At 41.2% G+C, this 20,709-nt stretch overlaps 1 protein-coding gene and 1 long non-coding RNA gene across 2 annotated transcripts in view; both read right to left on the bottom strand.

Moving 5' to 3' along the window:
• PRKAG2 (protein kinase AMP-activated non-catalytic subunit gamma 2) overlaps positions 1–20,709 on the bottom strand; it is a 242,729-nt gene that overhangs the window by 216,208 nt on the left and 5,812 nt on the right.
• Positions 5,741–15,838, bottom strand: LOC121935663. Its single transcript, XR_006104831.1, has 3 exons — positions 14,860–15,838; positions 8,152–8,247; positions 5,741–6,596 (listed from the first exon to the last, which is right to left on the bottom strand). It is a non-coding gene; the product is annotated as an uncharacterized LOC121935663 (long non-coding RNA).

A 20,709-nucleotide genomic window follows, 5' to 3' on the forward strand; every position in this document is an offset into this window, starting at 1 on the left:
AACTTCTCTGCTCAGATCCTGCAGTTCCAGGCCTGTGTCCTCTCTGATCAAGTCTAACCATCTGGCGTGTGATCTTTCTACTGCCTTCCATACTTCACTGCCTTTTCTAATCATTCATTTTTTTCTCATGATGTGGCCAAAGTAAGACAGCCTCAGTTTAGTCAACCTGGCTTCCAGGGAGAGTTCAGGCTTGATCCATTCAAGAACCTATTTGTCTTCTTGGCCATCTATGGCATCCTCTGCACTCTTTTCCAGCTCAAATGAATTCAAAGATATAGTTGTGTTAGTCTGTAGAATCAGTATGTAGAGAGATCTTATAGCACCTTTGAGACTAACTGAAAGAATGTTTTCAATTGTGATCTCTCTACATCTCAAATGTGTTAATATTCTTTCTATCACCTTTCTTCACTGTCCAGTTCTCACATCCATACCTGGTGATGGGGAATACAATGGCTTGGACTATTCTCACTTTAGTGATCAGAGTTATGTCTTTACAATTTATGATCCTGTACAGTTCTTTGATAGCTTCCCAATCCTAGTATTCTTATTTCTTGACTGCAGTTGCTGTTCCAATTAATATTTGATCCAAGACATGGGAACTCTGACTATTTCAATTTCTCATTATCTAGGCTGAATTCATGGAGATCTACTGTAGACATTATTTTTGTTTGCTTAATGTTCAACAGTAAGCCTACCTTGGCACTTTCCTCCTTGACTTTATTCATTAATTCACCCACTTCTTTGTTTCTGCTAATAATATTGTGCCATCTGCATATCTAAGGTTGTTAATGTTCCTTCCTCCAGTCTTCACTCTGCTTGCCTCTGAGTCTAAGCCTGCTCTGCATACAATATTTTCTGCATACAAGTAGAACAGGGTAATAGTATGCAGCCTTGCATGACCTCTTTGCCACTTGGGAACCATTCTGTTTCTCCATATTCAGTTTTGATGGCAGCCTCTTGTCCTGAGTGCAGGTTTGCACATCAGGACAATAAAATGTAGTGGCACTTCCATTCTTTGAGAGCATTCCATAGCTTTTTGTGAGCAAGGCAGTCAAATGCTTTGGTGTAATCAATAAAACACGTGTAGATTTTCTTTTGGAATTTTCTGGTGTGCTCCATTATCCATGATGTTTTCCCCAGTGCTTCTTTCTTTCCTGAATCCAGTTTACATCTCTGGGATTTTGTGCTTTGCTGCAGAATTTTGAGCATTACTTTGCTTGCATGGGAAATTAGTGCGAAGGTCCTGTAGTTGCTGCAATTGTTTGTATCTCCTTTTTGTTGACAGGAAGTATAAAAGACATCATAGCATAGCAAGGGATATCACATTTATCATCACCAGTACTACCACTACCACCGCTGCCAATATTTTTAATGTAGCTTGCTTGTAAGTCAGATACATTCCTACTCAACTCCTCTCCTCTCATGCTTTATTTGCTCTGTCTCCCACATCAACAATTAGTGGAAATGACTGGCTGTGCTTGTTTGCATTGTTCCTGGACTTCTCTAGCTCTCCCCAGTGAGCTCTGAGGACCATGCAATACTGGAATTGACAAGCTTTTCTACACCAGCCGTGCTGGCATTAGCAGCAACAAAGGTAGATAAAACAGTTGTGTATGGGGAAGAAGGGGGAACAAATGTTCTAAAATGAAAGTTTGACAGCAAGAGAAGCATTTTAGGGCTGCAGCATACTTGCCATCTCTATTTACAGGTTTTTGTAGGTCTTCAAATCTTCACAACTTGTTAGGCCCATAGACAAATAAAGATTGTCTGTAGAACCACTATGAAAAACAGCACTTCCACTATACCAGTTTAAGAACCACTGTAAAACTCTGCTTTGGGTTTATTTGCAAAAATTAGTGCAGAGAAATAATTTAAACTGAAGAGGCATCTCACTACACCAGAAGTAACATAAACTACAATGGCTGCAAACTAACACACTGTCAAACATTTCAGGGAAAGGCATAAGATAAAAGAGGCAAACACATTCCAGCATAATAACTGTCTATAACTATACTCAAATTAACCCTATAATTATATTCAAGCCTTCAAAGGCCTTACTGAAGGGACTCACAATGTTTCCTTAAATCAGAAAGATTTGGATTAAGGTATATCATCTTGGAAGTACTATTTCAAAGAGTTTGTGTCACTGGTAAATGGAGGGGGGGGGAACCCTCTGCTCTGTGTCCAGAGTTTGAGGATTTTAAAGTTTGGAGAAATTCTGGCTTGAGAGAGTGAGGAAAAGGACGGTGGAAGAAAAAAAAACAGCTTTTTGGCAGAGTCAGACATCCTACTGCTGATTTACCCATACCATCTAAAGCTAAAAGGACCAGGTAAGCAGCAATGTAAAAGCATTTGCCCAAGACACCAAGAAAAGGGCTGCCAGTCTGAGTGAGGGATATTTGACAAGAGTATGGACAAAAAGTCTGATCTGATGTAAATTCACTTCCTATTTTCTCTGGTTTTGTACTACACAAAGCATGGGGAAGTTATTATTATTATTATGGAGTGAAACTACAAAAATTCCCAAGTGCCCAGGGTGGGTGGGGAATTCTGACAGTTGCCATCTGAACAATAACTTTTCTGAACTCTGATACCATTTAAGTAAAGGATTTAAAATCTAAAAAGATGGTAGTCAGGACCAAAACAAGCAAATTTCACCTGCTTTTTTCTATGAGAAAAGGAGAAATGCATTTGCGCATAAAGAAAGCAGCAGCTTTTAACACTTACACAGCATTGTGCATGTACCTTCAAACTGTTCCATATGTGTAATTCTACCATATACAGTGGACCCTTGGTATCCCCTGGGGTTTGATCCAAGCAACACCTGTGGATACCAAAATCTGTGGATACTCAAGTCTCTTCAACTACAATGATGTAGTAAAATGGTGCCTCTTATATAAAATGGCAAAATTAAGATTTGCTTTTTGGAATTTATATTTTTTGAATATTTTCAAGCCATGGATAATTGAATCCATGAATAAAGAATCCATGGACTCTAGTAAGACTTTATAATAAGCCAGTGTTAGTATACTATCAATTTAGATAGGAATGTGCAGAGTTCACCTTGCATCTTGCCACTGCTGAGATGTAATTTGAATTATAGAGAAATGAAGCTGCTAAATGAAATGAAGCTGCTGTTATAGAGGCATTTTACTACACTAGAAGTAAAACAAACTACAACTCCCAATACTGCCTCTTATAAAGAAACTACTCCACACACATTCTTCCCATTCTAGCAAATCATGCAAGGGTGTCATCCATTTATTTGTTGTTGTTTTTGTTGAGTGCCTTCAAGTTGTTCCTGACTTATGGCAACCCTAAAGAGAACGATGATGGGGTTTTCTTGGCATGTTTCTTCAAAAGAGGTTTGCAATTGCCATCCTCTATTGTCCAATTATACTGTGAACCTATAGTGAGGTACCTTATACTGAGTCAGACCATTAGTCTGGGTCATTACTGTGAACTCTGACTGGCAGCAATGGCCCTCTGGGATTTCAGGCAGGATTATTTATTATTTACTATTATTGATTTATTGCACTTACATCCTGACTTTCTCTCAAAATGGGATCTAAGATAGGGTTCCTCAGGTTACCTAGGACATCCTGAATTTAGGACTTCCAGCATGGCATAGTGGTTTGAGTGTCCAACTGCAACTGTGGAGACCAGAGTTTGATTCTCAGCCCAGCCATGAAACTCACTGGGTGAACTTGGGCAAGTCACACTCTCTCAGCCTCAAGGAAGGCAGTGGCAAACCTCCTCTGAACAAATCTTGCCAAGAAAACCCCATGATTGCCATAAGTCGGAAACGACCTGAAGGTTGCCACAAGTCAGAAATGACAACAACAACAAGATCCATGCAATGCATGTGCTCTACACCACTTGAACTAAGAAACAGTCTTCCTTTTATTTTATTTTCTTTGGGGTCAGATCAACTGCCCTTCCAGCCTCTCATACAACAGTGCCTCGGTGAAAAAGGTTTACAATACAGAACATGAGACGAAGATACATCTTTACCATTTGGCTCACTGGTACCTCAGTGGCTGGTGTGCCACAATGGCGTCAGAATGGGGCTTGCCATAGTATCTGTTCCTTAGCAATAGTGGGGCCTAGGCAGACTGTAAGAAGAACCAGATAGGCCCAACAGGACCTGACTAAAGCTGTATCCGCACTGGGAAAATAATGCAGTTTGGCACTGCTTTAAATGCCATGGCCGAATGCTATGGAATCCTGGGTTGTGGCGCCAGAGCTCTCTGACAAAGGAAGCATTGATCCAAATCTTTCCAGTCTGGGGAAACACTGTGAGACCAGGCTGACCAGACATCCTCCTTTTCCAGGACATGTACTACATTTTAACCTCCTGTCGGAGGAATTTCAAAATGCCCTCCATTTTGAGCATGACCATGAAGCACAGAGTTATACAGTATTCATATGAGTGTTTTTAGCTTTTTAATTTGTAATGTCCTACATTCATCTTGAATATCCTACATTTTGCGGTCCTTTGCAGTTAGGACATCTGGTAACCCTGTGTGAGACCCTTCTGTTTTATGAGGTCTTTGAATGCTTAATTTGAGTATAGCTATAGACAAAAATGTTATCATGTCGGGATGTGTTTGCCTCTTTAGCCTTATATCATTTGCTGCAATACAGCCATTATAGTTTGTTGCAAAGAATACTAAAAATCTCATAAAACTACAAATCCCAGTATTCCATAGCATTGAGCCATGGCAGTTAATGCTGTATCAAACTGCATTAATTCTGCAGTGCAGATGCAACCTTAGTCTCAGCTGACCCGAACCAATCCAAGGCCCGTTACAGACGGGCCTTTGCTCCACCCCCAGTATGTACGAGGGGTTGGCCGATGATGCAGTGTCCAATCAGGCCTCACCCCTAGTACGTACAGGGGGCGTCAAAATGGCGGTGCCCTATACACATGGGTGCCGCCATTTTGACGTGATGGACGCTTAGCGTCTGCACGTCACGCCTCAAATGTGACGCCGCAAGTGTGCCATTGGCACCTTACAGCATCACAACTGCGTCGCAAGAAGAACCCGCTTTTTGTGGGTTCTTTTTGCTGCGCGGGGGAGCCGCACAGTTTGTCCACTGCAGCTCCCTCAGGTAGCAAACATGGGCGCCAGCAAAGCGCCCTTTTTGGGCGTTCTGTAAAGCGCCCAAGATACCTTTCTCCTAGAGAACTATTCTGTACCCAAACCTTCAGGAAAAAGGAAAAAGAAACTCTAATAACTGGCAGGAATCAAATAACGGTGACCTACAAGAGAGACAATGTGGTGTAGTAATTTGAAAGTTGTGACAACAGTGCTGGAGACCAGGTTTCAAATCCCTACTCGGCTATGGAAACCACTGTGTGACCTTGGATAAATCACACTCTCTCAGCCTTACAGGGTGGCAAGGGGAAACCTTATCTGAATAAATCTTGCCAAGAAAACCCCATGATAGGTTTGCATTAGATTTACATCACAACAAGTTGGAAATGACTTGAAGACGCACAACAAACAAGTCATTAGCTGTTCACATATTGAACTTGCTAGTTAGATCAGAGAGGTTAGTTCCTCTGACACAGAAAAGTTATGCTTATGCCTTTCTCATCAGCCCATTATGATCCAGCATCATTTTCAACCAGTCCGCATGTTAGAGCTACATCATTTATTTCCTTTCTCTGAAAAAGAATTTCAAAATGAGAAGAAAAAATATCTCCCAAAAATTCAGGGTAAGGGCCCAACTAGACAAGAGTCCATTCACACAATTAGTCTGAATAGCTTTTTAATTAAATAGGTGGAAAATGTAGGGAACTGGATCCTGGACTTTTAACTCTTTCCCCTCCTGCTGAGACTCCAATCCCATGCATAGCCACATTGGAAGAAAATCTTCTGTTGGTGCTTCCTATTTTCATGAATTCTATCACAAAAGATCTTTTCCTTTTTTGATGTTAAATGCCCTTGCATGCATTGCTGTGCCCCTGTCAAATCAGCAGAGTCAAGGCAGGTGAATTTAATACACTCCCAGGAGGCAGGTCATTCTGACCAAAAACAATTCTCTCCCACAGATCAGGAGAGTTTGAAGTTTTCAAAATAATTATTTATGACATTAATCGTCCTCCAGCTGAAAGTGTAAATTAACTCCCCAAGATTCTGCTAAACCAAAACATGTTTCCCCAGAAAACACATTTGTTTCATAACTTTCCTTCCTTCTGAATCCTGTTCATTAACTAAGTTCCCGCTGCAAAGATCAACAGGGCTTCTCTCAAAACACTTCAACAGACATTTTACTGGGGTTGCTATACATGATTGAATAAATGTTTTAAATCACAGTGAAATAATGCACCTGAATGATACTGTGAATATGCTTCGAATTCTTTGTCAATTGTAACTTTCACAGAGTTTACCAGCTCATTCTAGGCTGGCTACTTCATCGCTATCATCTCCTCCTTTTGTTGGCACAGATCTGACGCAGGGTATCAGGAGGCTCTTGACCAAAATAATGATAATTAAAAGTGTCCTCAGTAGGCTTTTTTGTTGGTGCCAGCAGCAAATTACAGCAATAATAAGTTCTGTAGTGCTGGGTCATTTTCATTTCTGACTCTGGAGATTATCACATAAAAAATGGGAGGAAAAAAGAAATGCTCCCATCATAATAGCACGATTGCATGAAATTTTCAGACAACATCACACTCATCCTGCAGTTGTCCCATGAATAACCTGTGATCATCTCATAACTACTCATTCATGAGGAAAACCCCGTAAATGGCTTGTCCCTCGTGTGAATGAAGCACTAATGCAAATGTGTGGAAGCTAATAACAATGCATTCAGGCTATCAGGGATTGGTATTGGGAACCTTTCCCCAGAGTGCACTTTGGCACAGGCAATTCGTTCTCGTGACTACGATTGTTTTCAGACTATATTTGTTTCTTATTTTCAGGTACGGTGCACTATTTTATTTGAACCGGATATATATTATTTTCTAAATATGGAAATTTTATTTTGTTGTGTTTGGGATGGAGCCATATTTTTCAGACATGTACAGCAGCATGATAAGGATGCATGCGCAAAACGTCCAATCACAGTCTATCAATGATCCAGTAACGCGACTGGCTTTTGTATGTGACACATGACTGCATTTTTGTTTGGTTTTCATTCTGTTGTTATAGCGCAATTGCATGACTATGCGGAACTATAGATTACTATAGCGCTATGCTTTTGTTATCTTCCAATAGTGCATTATGGTGGAATTGGGCCTGATGTGATAATCTCCAATGGTACTTACTGTTATACTGTCCCTTTGGGACATTGTGAGAAATTAAAAGTGAAGCAGCCAGACTCAGCTACCCAGCTTTGATCAGAAAAAAACTGTTTGCACAGCAGGTTTCAGAAATGTGCCCAGTGAAACTGCTGTCATCCTTGCAGCTGCCTGAAGATGCCATATACAGGCACTGAATCTGTGCTGAGGAACAGACTATCATGCAGCCTGTTTTTAAAAAGAAGTATTTGTACCTTTTGGCTGTCAAGCATCAACAGGAGGCATGATGATGAGTCAGGAAAGTGGATTCCAAAAACTGCCCTGCTTTTCATTTGCTTCTTTTCTAACGTGCATGGAATTCATGCACGTGAGAAAAGAAGTGAATGAAAAGCAAGGCAGTTTGCCCATTTGCCCCCTTACCACCAGCAGCTGTAGCACTGGAAACTTGAGTGCTCCACTGAAGCTGTGTTTTCTCTTCCTATCTCAGGGATCTGGCTACATAGGGCTTCTTTGGGTATCAATCTCCAACAGGAGGTAGCAGCTACAGTCAATATCTGTAACATTCCACCTGTCTTCATCAGCAATGGTTGCTAAGAACTGTAACAGTGGAATAAAAAAGGCCAAAATATCTAAATCAAAAGCAGAGAATCCTTCTTTGTCTAACCCAGATGTTTTGGCTTAAAATTCCCACCAGCCCCAGCATAACCAACATTTAGGGGACTGTGGGAAATATATGTCAAAACATCTGGAGAGCCAAAGGTCTTCACCTCAGTCTAGAGGGCTCTGTTGGGCTGTAAACCTATGCAGAATTGCACCTGAATACATCTGTCTGAATCCAACAAAACTTGGTTCTCATTATACCCGTACAAAATTGTGATGTATGAGTGCCTAACACCTACCACAATGAGGCTTGCAATCCCTGTTTTAGATCAGCAAATCCCAAAACATGTATCAAATGTAGGACAGTTTGTTGTGCAGCCAAGGGAACTGTTGGTCTAGAAATACATAAAGAGGAAGTTGAATGGATCTAGGCCAAGGCATTTATTCATTCATTATATTTTAAACCCCTCATAACAAAGGTTCTTTGGATGGCTTATATAGCACTAAAAATAAAAACAGTACACAATAAATAAAATCAGCACAGGAAATATTAAGTGTGCAATCTAAAATATTTAAAAGCAGCTAAAATGCCTGGGAGAAGAGGACTGTTTCTGACTGTCACTGGAAAGATAACAGCGTGGGCAGCAAGAAAGTCTCCCTGGGGAGACATTTATGGGCAGGGCACCACAACTAAAAAGGTCTTCTCTTTTGTGGCCACCAACCTAATTTCATTATAAATGAGACTTTTTTTAATTGTGTGTCTGAGTCATGAAGTTATAATAAGCTGCTTCATTTTTGTTACACTCAAACAACACTCTCCCTTCTGCTTGACGGAACCAAAATGGAACAAACTTTCTCCAAACTGTTTGGTTCAAGGGTAAACCTACCATCCTTTTATATCACATTTTCTCCATTCAACGGCATATAATTGGGCACTTTCCTGCCCTGCTGGGCTGTAACAATAATAAAGTTATTTCTCTTATTCAAGAAAAAGAGTAAGGATTTAGTTATTTTAAGGTCGCTTTCATGTTCATTCTATGTTATCTTCAAAGATAACAGAGAACAAGCAAAATTCTGTGTACAGCCTGTTTATTCCCCCTTCCCACTGTTAAGAATAATTAAACCTGACTGAGCCCCCATTATCAAAATGTTTCAATGATCAATTGAGATGTTGTAAAGAGAAAGTTGGGTCAGACCTCCTGAAATGAACATGACTGATCAGAGAGTTGGACCAGACCCACTGAAATTAGAGGCAGCCATTACTAAGTTAAACCTCCTTCATTTCATTGGATCTACTCCAAGGATATGAGATTTTGATCTAACTCTGTATGTTTTAAGAAATGCCTTTGGTACACATCAAAACAAGTTAATTGCAACTAGATCCCATTCAAAGCAATGGGATCATATTTCCTTCTCACTTGTCCCACTGACATCCATTCAACATGCATTCCAATGTGTGCTCAATTGGAAGTAGGTCAAATTGTGAGAGTAAGTGTACACAGCTGTGTGCTCCCTTATATGTCTACTCAACAACAGTGTGCATTAACTTGAATGATGCTTACTCCCAGATAAGTGAGTGTAGTATCACAGGTTTAGTAATGACTAATTTCTGCAGCTCATGCTTCAGGCACTGTGGTTTTTATTAATCCTTTATTCATAAGTTATGATTTACCTAAAAGAAGATTCCTGGAGGTTGTTACACTGGGATTTGTTACACTGGGTTTTTAAAAAATTATATTGGCCATTGGTCTTAGATATTGCAAGACAGAGTTTATATCCAAGGATAGCCATGTTAGACCCTTGTACCAGACAGTAACTCAGGGTGGGGAGAGGGCTTAGCTTGGAGGAAGAAAGTCCAAATTCAATCCTGGAATCTCCACTTAAAACCATCTCAAGCAAACTAGGGCCCCATACAGACAGGACAAAATAAAGCTGCTTCGGGCCACTTTGGAGGTATGCTGTTTAAATGATACATACTAAGAATCTGGAAGCTGCGCCAAAGCCACAATCCAGTCCTAAGGACTAGAGCACAGCTTTGGCGCAGCTTCCGGACTCTTAGTATGCATGCATCATTTAAACAGCATACCTCCAAAGTGACCAGAAGCAGCTTTATTTTGGACTGTCTGTATGGGGCCTAGGTCCCTCGATAACCCATACCTTCCCTCCCCACCAGTCAGAATAGATGTAGCTGGACAGACCAATAGCTTGTGTCAATAAGAGACCATCTAATATTTGATTAGTTTTAAACCAAATCCAAAACCAAAAATACTGGCAGCAGATGTCTCGCCCTTATATGCTATGTTTAGGCCTGCATTGTTGTTGTGGTTTACAGACTCCTCTTCACATTGCATCCAGAGTAAAAGCTTTGAGGGCTTTTGAACTATCCATCTGAATAATTGGATAAGGAGTACTTCAGAAGAAGATGATGGCAATTAAGCAATTGACTTATGGCTCTGGCACAAGAAAGGAATCTAGATGCCTTCAGCTGCCCTTGGGCTCTAAGAACCTATGACTGGCAGGGGAATGTGATGTGAAATCATCCAGCAATACCAGACTTCAAGGCTTAGAGGCTAAACACACACAGAAAGAAAGAAAAACTGGTCCCAAGTTAGTTCAACTTGGTTTGTGGATCACATCCACAGGTTTTCGCTTTCCCAAGCCGAAAGATCTGCTTAACTACAACACGGTGCAGAAGGAACAAGCTCACCCTAGCTTGTTACAGCACAGCTGAAAACCCAATTATCACAATTTGTAAACATTGTTTTTTTAGGATTATAAATCCCAGAATCTTCCAGACAACATGGCAGAAACAGAATTAAGGAGTCAGATTAGGACAGTAGCATATGTTGATTCACACTCTTTCAACATATACACACAGCCACCTATTCAGTATTTTTTTAACACAAGCACTGATCTCCCAATATCATTGTCCTTTACCACTGAGGTTTTATGCTGCATATTTTTGTTTGTTTTTATGGCTTTTAATTATATAATATCTGTTACCTTAGGAACTTTGTTAGTGGCCAGTTTATAGACATTGCAAATGTCCCCAACCAGCATTGCAGTGGGTTCTCCAGCCAGCATGCTTGCGCACATTTTCATATTACCGGTATTCATTTTAATTGTGTATCATGGTCCTGTGCACTTTTTTGTTTTGTTTTTTTACTCAAATGCATTGGATGTTTTGGAAATGTGCAGCTTTTACAGCTAGACTCTGGTAGATGCAATCCAAAATGTAGGTTTTCCTAGCACTAGGTCTTGCTAGATATCTATCTTGCCTTTCAAATTACAGCCTCTGCTCTCAGTATCTGTAAGGCAGTGGTTCCCAAACTTTGGTCTTCCAAGTGTTTTGGACTTCAGCTTCCAGAATTCCTGAAGGTTGGCCAAGGTGGCTGGAGCTTCTGGGAGTTGAAGTCCAAAATGCCTGGAGGACCAAAGTTTGGGAATCCCTGCTTTATAGGAATGACCTACAGCAACCCAAACTGGACCTGTAGGGCTGGAATCAGTGGTGAAAAACTTAACTGGGTTAGGATGATAGGGTACACCATTTGTGTATACCTTTGACTTCTTTCCTTCCCACTTCCCTATTTTTATAATCCGGTGAACAACTATCTCATGTCAGAATAATATGTTTGATCTCATTTTTCAAAGGCACAGAATAAGAAAAATAATAAGAAAGAAGTAAATGCTTTCTTGACAACTACATCAGTAACTATAGGAACTACTGAAATAACAGAAATGATATTTTATAATGATCACAAAAGGAGGGGAAGCAATTGGATAGATAAGAGGAATTGCATTTGTACCCCATGAGGATTGCATATTTTAAAAAGGGCTGCAGAAATTGTTTTCTTATATATACGGATACTGGACATGTGACCCTCCCCCTCCAATGTTATTGAATTGCTACTCCCATCAGCCATAGCCAACATAAGCAATGATGAAGAATGCTTGGAACTGCAGTCCAATAACATATTTGAGGGCCACACAATTCTCATATCTATTATACTGTATAGTCAGCATGACCCAACTTCAGTTCTGTTCACAAGAACATTCCTGTAGTAGGTCTCTAAACACCTGCAGAGCTAGTCATCTGAATCTAACTTCCAATCCCACCTCACCCCACAAAAATGATTAGGTTTTTTTACATACCACTGCAAATATTTTGTAGCATTTTTCATGGGCTTTGTAATTTTTTTTTATCATGAGCAAAATTCAACTCCCTGAATAAGGCAGAGATGTACATAGCAATATGCCACCAAACTGGAATCAACAATATTGAATCTTACCACTTTTTTGACACCCCAAAATGATGAGTGGGGTGTGGGAGACATCAAATGGAAGCAAATTGCTTTGAAAATTATTTGGGTTCTATAAGCAAAAAAATATGCCATCCAAAAATCTAGCTTGTTGCATGCAGTCCCATTGCACTGTTGGGACAACCACATCTAATGTATTTCCAAAGCCTGGTAATTGCAAACAAACTGCTTTGAGGGGAGCAGAAGGGGACAAGGATTATCTAAATCCAAGGGATGCTAAAGCACTTAGATTTAGATCCTAAAAATGGGAGGGCCTGAGAATGCATCCCTTTGAAGTCTGGAGAGGGGCATGCATTGCCCTGAACCTCAGGTCGTTGCCCAAGCCTTTGCAAAGATACAGTATGAAACCTGTGTGCTGATCATCTTTTAAAATGTGCACTGTATATGCCTGTGTGGAAAAGCTGTAAACCAACAATTCAAAGGACTTCTGAAGTACAGTAGTGCATTTTTTAAAAATACATCTATTCGACATATATAATTGTTTGATGGACATTTTTGATGTCATCTTTCTCAGAAGAGACAGCTGTGGCTTTTTTGCTATACCTCAATTGACAGAGAAGCCCACTATATTAGCCATGGGTTCTTCTTCCACAGCTGGAACTATATGCCAGGGCCAACTACTGTATGTGTCAGGTATTATCTCTTAAAGACACTTCCAAGGCTCTATGCAACCACCCTGAAAGGTCACCTTCACAATGTTCATTATATAGACTACAAATTCCAGAGTCGGGAAAATATTTTATTGGCTTACGGATCACTTCTAGCTAACTCAAGCAGCACAAGTTCCATTAGTTAGCACAAATTGACCCTTCTCACTTTCAGCACGCACACTTTTCTTCAAGAAGAAAAAGCGATACACACGGCCAACATGCAAACCTGCCCTGCACTATATACAAGATTCCTTCTCCTTTAAAAAATCAAGTTACCAGTTCTCAAGGTCAGATGGATTGTGAAAAAGAAGGCTGTGAATCTCACACCTCAAGTGCGGCTGTAAAGGACAGAGAGCAACAGATCAGTTTATTTTCTGATGGCAATGCTCTGGAGGTTGGTAGTTTAACTGGTGCATTTGGTAACAATTTATTGACATCAAAACTCACTAATAGACTATTTAACCATATTCTTCAGGGTGGGAAGATATCTAAAATCATAGAATTAACACACAAAATTTGAATTTCTAAAACAGACAAAGTTAATCAACATGTAGGCTCTTATATCACTGATTAATCGAGACACAAAATCAGCAATATCTATTATGACCTCCAGAATGAATTATTTTATAGTAAGATAAATTAATAGAGACAAAATAGGGTTTATACTAGGTTAGCATATTTCAGATCCCTTGGAAATTGTTGAGTGGAACTTCCTTCAAAAAGCTCTTCTTAAAAATGGGCATGGGAAATGGGTTCATTTGACTTGTTCAGAAGTGTTATGAGGACTCCTCAGCCTCGGTTAGAACCAACTGGACATTTCCCTGTAAACAGAGGAACTAATCAAGGTTGCCCACTATCACTGATTGTATTTGCCACTGTAACTGAGTCCCTGGTATACAGAATCAGGAACAGCAGTGTTATTCAAGGAATTACAACTGGCAATTATTGTGTGTATGTTGTATGCCTTCAAGCCATTTCCGGCCTATGGTGATCATAAGGCTTGTGGGTTTTTCTTTGCAAGATTTGTTCAGAGAAGGTTTGTCATTGCCTTCCCCTGAGGTTGAGAGAGTGTGACTTGCCCAAAGTCTAGAGTCAGTCCAACGCTCAAACCACTATGCCACACTGGGTCCCTCCAACTGGTAATACCTGTCACAAAATCATCTTATTTCCTGATAATGTTATTATATTTCTTGCTGTTTGTTGTGTACCTTCAAATCATTTCTGACTTATGCGGCCCTCAGGTGGACCTATCACAGGGTTTTCTTAGCAAGTTTCTTCAGAGGAAGTTTGCCATTGCTATCCTCTGAGGCAGTGGTTCCCAACCTGTGGGTCGGGACCCCTTTGGGGGTCAAACGACCCTTTCACAGGGGTCGCCTAAGACCATTGGAAAACACATATTTGCATGTAGCAATGAAAATAATTGTATGGTTGGGGGTCGCCACAACATGAGGAATTGTATTAAAGGGTCACAGCATTAGAAAGGTTGGGAACCACTGCTCTGAGGCTTGTATTCCTTACTAAAAAGGGAAGCTCAGTAGGTAATACAAGATATAACTTAAATGGGTCTGCTCTGTTCTATGCCACAAAATGGTCCAGGTCTTGGAGGTAGAGAGGAACTGCTGGACCTCTTACCCTTTCCCTCCACCACTCCCTTCTCCTTCTGTGTCATGTCTTTTTAGATTGTAAGCCCGAGGGCAGGGAACCGTCTAACTAAAAAGATTGCATGTACAGTGCTGTGTAAACTTACAGCACTTCATAAATAAAGGTTAATAATAATAATAATATTAATAAAATAACAGTAGGACTCAAGTCGTTCCCCCGTCATGCAACATTAGAATCCCAAGAAAGTGATGCACTTGTTCCTTTGCCATGCGTACAGCTAATAACATGGCAACATGGACTCTTGATTCTGAGTAGCTAGGTGAACTTTTAATGTTAACAGCAGGAAGCATGGAGCTTTTAGCAAATACACTTGATATTATAAAGGCAATAATTTCCACTACTACTCTTTTAAATAAAAACTACGCATTTCACAAACCTTAGAATCCCAATCAACATGGTTCTCTTTTTAATTTCTTTTAGCATCAGGAGGAAAGTTCTTTTTCTTTTTTTCTTTTTTTTTTGGCCAGAAGACGATTCCTCCACAACAGTTCGGACGGTGGCTCAATTCTACTAGCATGTCAAAGCATGGTTTGTGGTAAACCTAGATCAGAAGCCAAATCATAGTTTTAGCTTCCAAATGAGCAACATTTAGAAATGACGGCTTGCTTTTGTTTCCCATCCTCTCAATACTCAGCTTCCTAAATTCACTCCCATATTTATGCCATAGCACCCTCTGAAGGCGAAATGAAGGGTGTAAACTATGGTTTAGCAATGCAGGCCTCATGCCAGTTAGCACAAGTGGTGGTTTGAAAAACCACTTCAAAGCAAGGTTTCTGATTCTACTTTGTTACCTAGTGACAAACTACAATTTGAAATTTTGGGGGCATCATGCCAAACCGTAACTAAGCTTTCCTTTGACCATAGTTTGGCATAAAGTCTAAATGAAGCCATATCCTCTCTTCTCCCTCACCATTTCCAATGTAGTTGGTACATGACAGCTCCAACAGGTCAGATCACTTGAAACCTCCCAGCCAGCAACAAAATCTGCCATCAATTCTTATGACGTTTTTGTTCGTACATGGAAACTTACAAAATTACCAGAAAGCTAAGGTGTCACAAGAACATGTTTCTGAAAAATGGGGAAAGTCTCCTCTGCCAAAAGTACTCTTACAAACTGGATGTACCCAACCTTCCCTCAACCAGCCCTTAACATTGTCAATATTCTTACTAAATGGAAAAGGATTTTTTTCCCCTCTGTGTCAAAATATTATGTTTCCATGCTTGGATGTTGCAACCTTATCACAGCCTTCACTGGCAGCATTAATAGGAGGGAAAGGAGATGTTGAAACTTCTGTAGCAAAGGAGTACTGACCAAGTTCATTGTGCAATAAGACAGTCTGGAAAGAACCTGCACTCCAGGCTCAAACTTCTTACCTTGGTTTATTTATGTGTTTCTTGGGAATTCTCTCTTTCTAAAAAAAATAAAAAATAAATAGAAAGCCCTTAAATATTGTTAATGTCTTTAGTTTAAAACTGAAGTTTTTCTTGAGACAGAGATTCCAACAAACACAGAGATACACCGCAATAAAGGTTTGAAGCTAGAATTTTTACAATCGATTTAAACACTGTCTCATTGCAGAAAAACAAAGCAGTTTCACACAGAGAGAGAAACTACTGGGGGAGGCTTCCAGACATTGATTATGTTGAATTACTTGGTTCCAGGGTGGCATCCTCAACACATGTTGAATTACAGCTTCCATGATCCTCAGCAGACAGCGCCTGGGTATTAGACAACATTTACATCATTCTCATCCTGCCCATCCAGTGCCACACTACAGTATGCATACTCCCACAAAAGGTGCACTCGAAGCACAACTTGAAAAATTTAATTTTTTAACAACTCCATGAATCAGCCCCTTCTGGCATAGATTCTAGAAGCTGTGCTCCTAAAAAAACATTTCCTTCCTTTGCCCCTGCTCCAAGCTCTACAATTTGCCCTAGAAGTGAGGCACCAATTCCTGGGTTTCCAATTTCCAAGAGAAAAAGGAGATGAGATGTTTGAGGCAGGACAGGAGGAAGTCTGCAACATCTGCAGACTCCGTCTTCTCTGCCAGTCAAATTTGATGGGCATTTATTAATCCCATCTAAAACAAGCACACACAGAATTAATACTGACTCAATTAAAATCCTAGTTAAACCTTTCCAGAACAAGCTTAATCCTGGCTACTAAAAGCCACCCCAGAACACAGAGGTCTTACAACCCACTCCAATAAATGGGAAGTCCGAGCCTCAGCTCTGCCAAGTTTCCATGAAAAAATAATTATAAACATTATAGCCATTGAGAACACATGCTTTATGCTTTAGTCTAGAGATCATGGTAGGCATTGCCTCAGAGGCTCCAGCAAATAACCACACAACAACATATTGGAAGAAAAGGCCACAACTTTATTAGCAAGCAATTGGTAAGGGTTGGCACAAAGCATGAGGTCAGGATCTGCGGAATCGAACAACCCGATGTTGTCTGATTCAAAACCTGGCACCCACCAGGCGCATGGGATGACCTAGGGGCTAAGGAACACAACCTTGACCGCAAACCATGTCATGCGTTCACATATTCACTAAGCCCCTAGTCACCGGGAGGCGCTCCCATGTATGGCCCCCGCAATGGCCATACGCCTGCCCTATTCGCCCCCGGGTACCTTGTGACTCCCAAACCAGAGCTCCCTATCCCTGGTATCACACCGTGCAGATCCTGGCCTATGCTGCCACCCAAAGTTGTGACAGAAAAAACCCACGAGAAAGCGGTGGGTGGGCGGGGAAGATTCCCGGTCTTTGTCCCTTCCTATCTTGGCTCTGCACCGTGCAGAGCCAAGCGCCAACTGAGGGACGGGGCCGACAACGCGGCCTTATATAGGTCTAAGCCCCGCCCCTCCAACGTGTGGCTACGGAGCTCCTCCTCCAAGGCAACCCAGCCAATGGGCTGCCCTGGAGGACCGGGAGCTCCGACCACAGAGCCCGGCTCCCAGAGCGTCGCGGGGCGGAAGGACAGCCCCTTCCGCCCCGCGCACCAATAGGGAGCCGGGGCAGGCCCCAGAGCACTCTGGGGCCTGTAGTTCTTTGCCGCCGCATCGGCAAATCGGCTTGCCTGGCGATACGGGGAGCCGTCTTTTGTAGTGATAGGGATGGGCTTGAAGGGGACAGGCCGCATCCACACTGCAGAAATAATCTGGTTTGACATCACTTTAGCTGCCCTAGCTCCATGCTATGGAATTCTGGGAACTGGAGTCCCTATACAGACTGCCAAAATAAAGCTGCTTCGGGTCACTTTGGAGGTATGGTGCTTCAATGATGCATGCGTCCTAAGAGTCTGGAAGCTGCACCAAAGCTTCACTCCAGTCTTTAGGACTGGAGGGTGGATTTGGTGTGGCTTCTGGACTCTTAGGATGCATGTATCATTGAAACACCATACCTCCAAAGTGACTCGAAGCAGCTTTATTTTGGCTGTCTGTATCAGGCCATAGTTTGTGTGGCACCTGAGTTGTTTCAGCTAGTGAACCAAATAAGATAAGAAACACAGATATATGACCAGCAGCAGTATCCAGAGTGCCCTGTACTTCTGAAACATGCAGTCATTCAACAATATACTCTTTGGACTATAATTCCCAGAATCCCCCAACCAGCATGTTCCATGACAGGCAAAGAGCAGGTGAGGATCTCCCTCCAGATGCGGTTAGACTGGAAAATTTATTAGTTTCAGTCAACCAGCACTACAAATGATGACAGCAGATGAGACTTGCAAGCAGAAGACATCTGGATGTTGACAATTTGGAGCATGTCCAGAGGAGGGTGACAAAATGGCGAGGGTCTGGAAACCATGCCCTGTGAGGAGAGACTTGGGGAGCTGGGGATGTTTAGGCTGGAGAAGAGAAGGTTAAGAGGTGATATGATAGCCCTGTTTAAGTATTTGAAGGGATGTCACATTGAGGATGGAGGAGCAAGCTTGTTTTCTGCTGCTCTAGAGAACAGGACATGGAACAATGGATGCAAGCTACCGAAAAAGAGATTCCACTGCAACATTAGGAAGAACTTCCTGACAGTAAGAGCTATTTTGACAGTGGGATATGCTGCCTCGGAGGGTGGTGGAGTCTCCATCTTTGGAGGTTTTTAAACAGAGGTGGAGGGCCATCTGTCATGGGTGCTTTGATTGTGTTTTCATGTATGGCAGGGGGTTGGACTGGATGGCCCTTGTGATCTTTTCCAGTTCTATGATTCTAAGGGGCTGTATAGACCTGTACTTTGTGCAGGCCTGTACGCATGGTGAGGGCTGAGCATTCGCATGCTCAAAGCCCCTATCGTGCCACCCCGCCGCCATTATGGCGCGCTCCCATCTACACAGTGTGCCATGATGACACACGCCAGGCGTAGCGCCCAAACAGTGCTTCACAGAAGGGATGTCATGATGCCATGCCATGGTACTTATGATGCCCTTCCGAGACGCAAAAAGAAGCCCCCTTTCAGATCTTCTTTTTGCTCCTTCTGGAGGCCGTGGCATGTAGTTGCTGCGGCCTCCATCCGGGGCTCAAAGGGGTGGCATTGAGCCACCCATATAGACAGCCCCTATGTTTCCTCCCTGTGATATGTAACTGCTGCCATTATTATTGTTGTTGTTGCTGTTGTTGTTGTTATATTTATTCAAATAGTTATCCCCCATCTTATATCCATAGATCTCTGGGCATCAGACAATACCTTCATGTTTCTAAAATTTAAAATATTAAAATACTAAAAGGTAATTTATATTTTTTAAAAAATATTAAGCTGTAGAGCAACTTAAAAAATGTTCACAGAGTTAAAATCATGTACATGTGCAGATTAGATAAACACATTAGATCCCAAACACTTAAATGCATGTCCTTCCGTCAACTTGCCTATTGTACACACAGAGTAACAACATATCTTCTGCACACCACTGAATTCCTACATTTGAAGGAAAAAGCATCATTTTTGCTTTGGCACAAAATACCCTGCCCACATGAGTATGCTTTCACCAGAAGAAGAAGAACATCTCCTCTTCTATAAAATCATTTTGTTGTTCAGTGACAGGAAGCACATGGACAGGCCAGTGGTTTTTCACAACACCACAATTTCACAATATCATAATTACTGCTCCGGTCTGTCAGCAGCCTACCTCAAAAGGACATCCTAACTCTACCTCAGATGCTTGCGCACACCTGACCACATGCTCACAAAATGGAAGCTATTTTCCCAGGAACATGGAGATCAACTGTGAACAGGTTTAACTCAGAAGTGACTCCCTTTGACTTTTACTGTGATTTACAATGCAATCTATGGATGTTTACTCAGAAGCAAATCCCATGGTATTTAAGGATGCTGCTTGGTACAGTCATGTAGATTGCAAATAGCTTTAGTTCCTGATCAAAATGGTTGGGCTTACAGCCTATATGGGGCTTCAAAGACTCTGTTAATCACTAAGAGTTCCCACACACAATCATTTAATATATATTAAATTTTAATAGACTAGAATGCACGTTTTGTTTGCAGAAGATTTTTAAATTCAGAACGATTTTTAAATTCAGCATGTGCCTTTACTTTATCAAACCAAAATAGCAAGGCCGCTCAGATTTTAAATTATGACCTTCAAATTCCAAGAGACTCTCTTCTCTAAAGCAGCTTGGAAAAGTCACCTTTTTGGGGTACAAACCCCAACCCCCCCCCCAATATTGGCTGAGAGATTCTGGAAGCTGTATTCCAACAAGTAACACTTCTTCCAAGCTCAGCTTCCAAAGTTCCTAATATCAGAGAGCAATTTATAATTAGAATAATGCAAGGATAGTAAAGGAAGTGTTAATATTTTCTTCCTCCACACCTCTGCAATGCATATTTACACAGGGGAGGTTTTCTAATCTGTGTTGGCAAGTAAGTTTATAAATGTAAAGGGCAATAGCACTGAATTGATTGATATAAAGTCAGACTGTGATCTTGTTTATATGGTGACAGGTTAAGGTACATAAGTTGTTCCCACTCAAATGTGTGGACGGAACAGTTTTTATTGCCCAGAGTTCACATAATAACTGGGAGGAAAGCACATTATTACGTTATCCTCGCCATCAAATTCTGTATATTTCCTGGTAATACTTTTTTCATTACATACGAATGCAATGTTTGAATACCAGAGAAGGAAAATAGTATTAAAATTGTACACACACAAAAATTGAGGGGGGAGGGACAATGACAGAGAAAACAGCTCTAAACTAAAATGTTGATAAGC

This window comes from Sceloporus undulatus, chromosome 6 (assembly GCF_019175285.1).
Source record: "Sceloporus undulatus isolate JIND9_A2432 ecotype Alabama chromosome 6, SceUnd_v1.1, whole genome shotgun sequence".
NCBI classification, from domain to species: Eukaryota; Metazoa; Chordata; class Lepidosauria; order Squamata; family Phrynosomatidae; genus Sceloporus; species Sceloporus undulatus.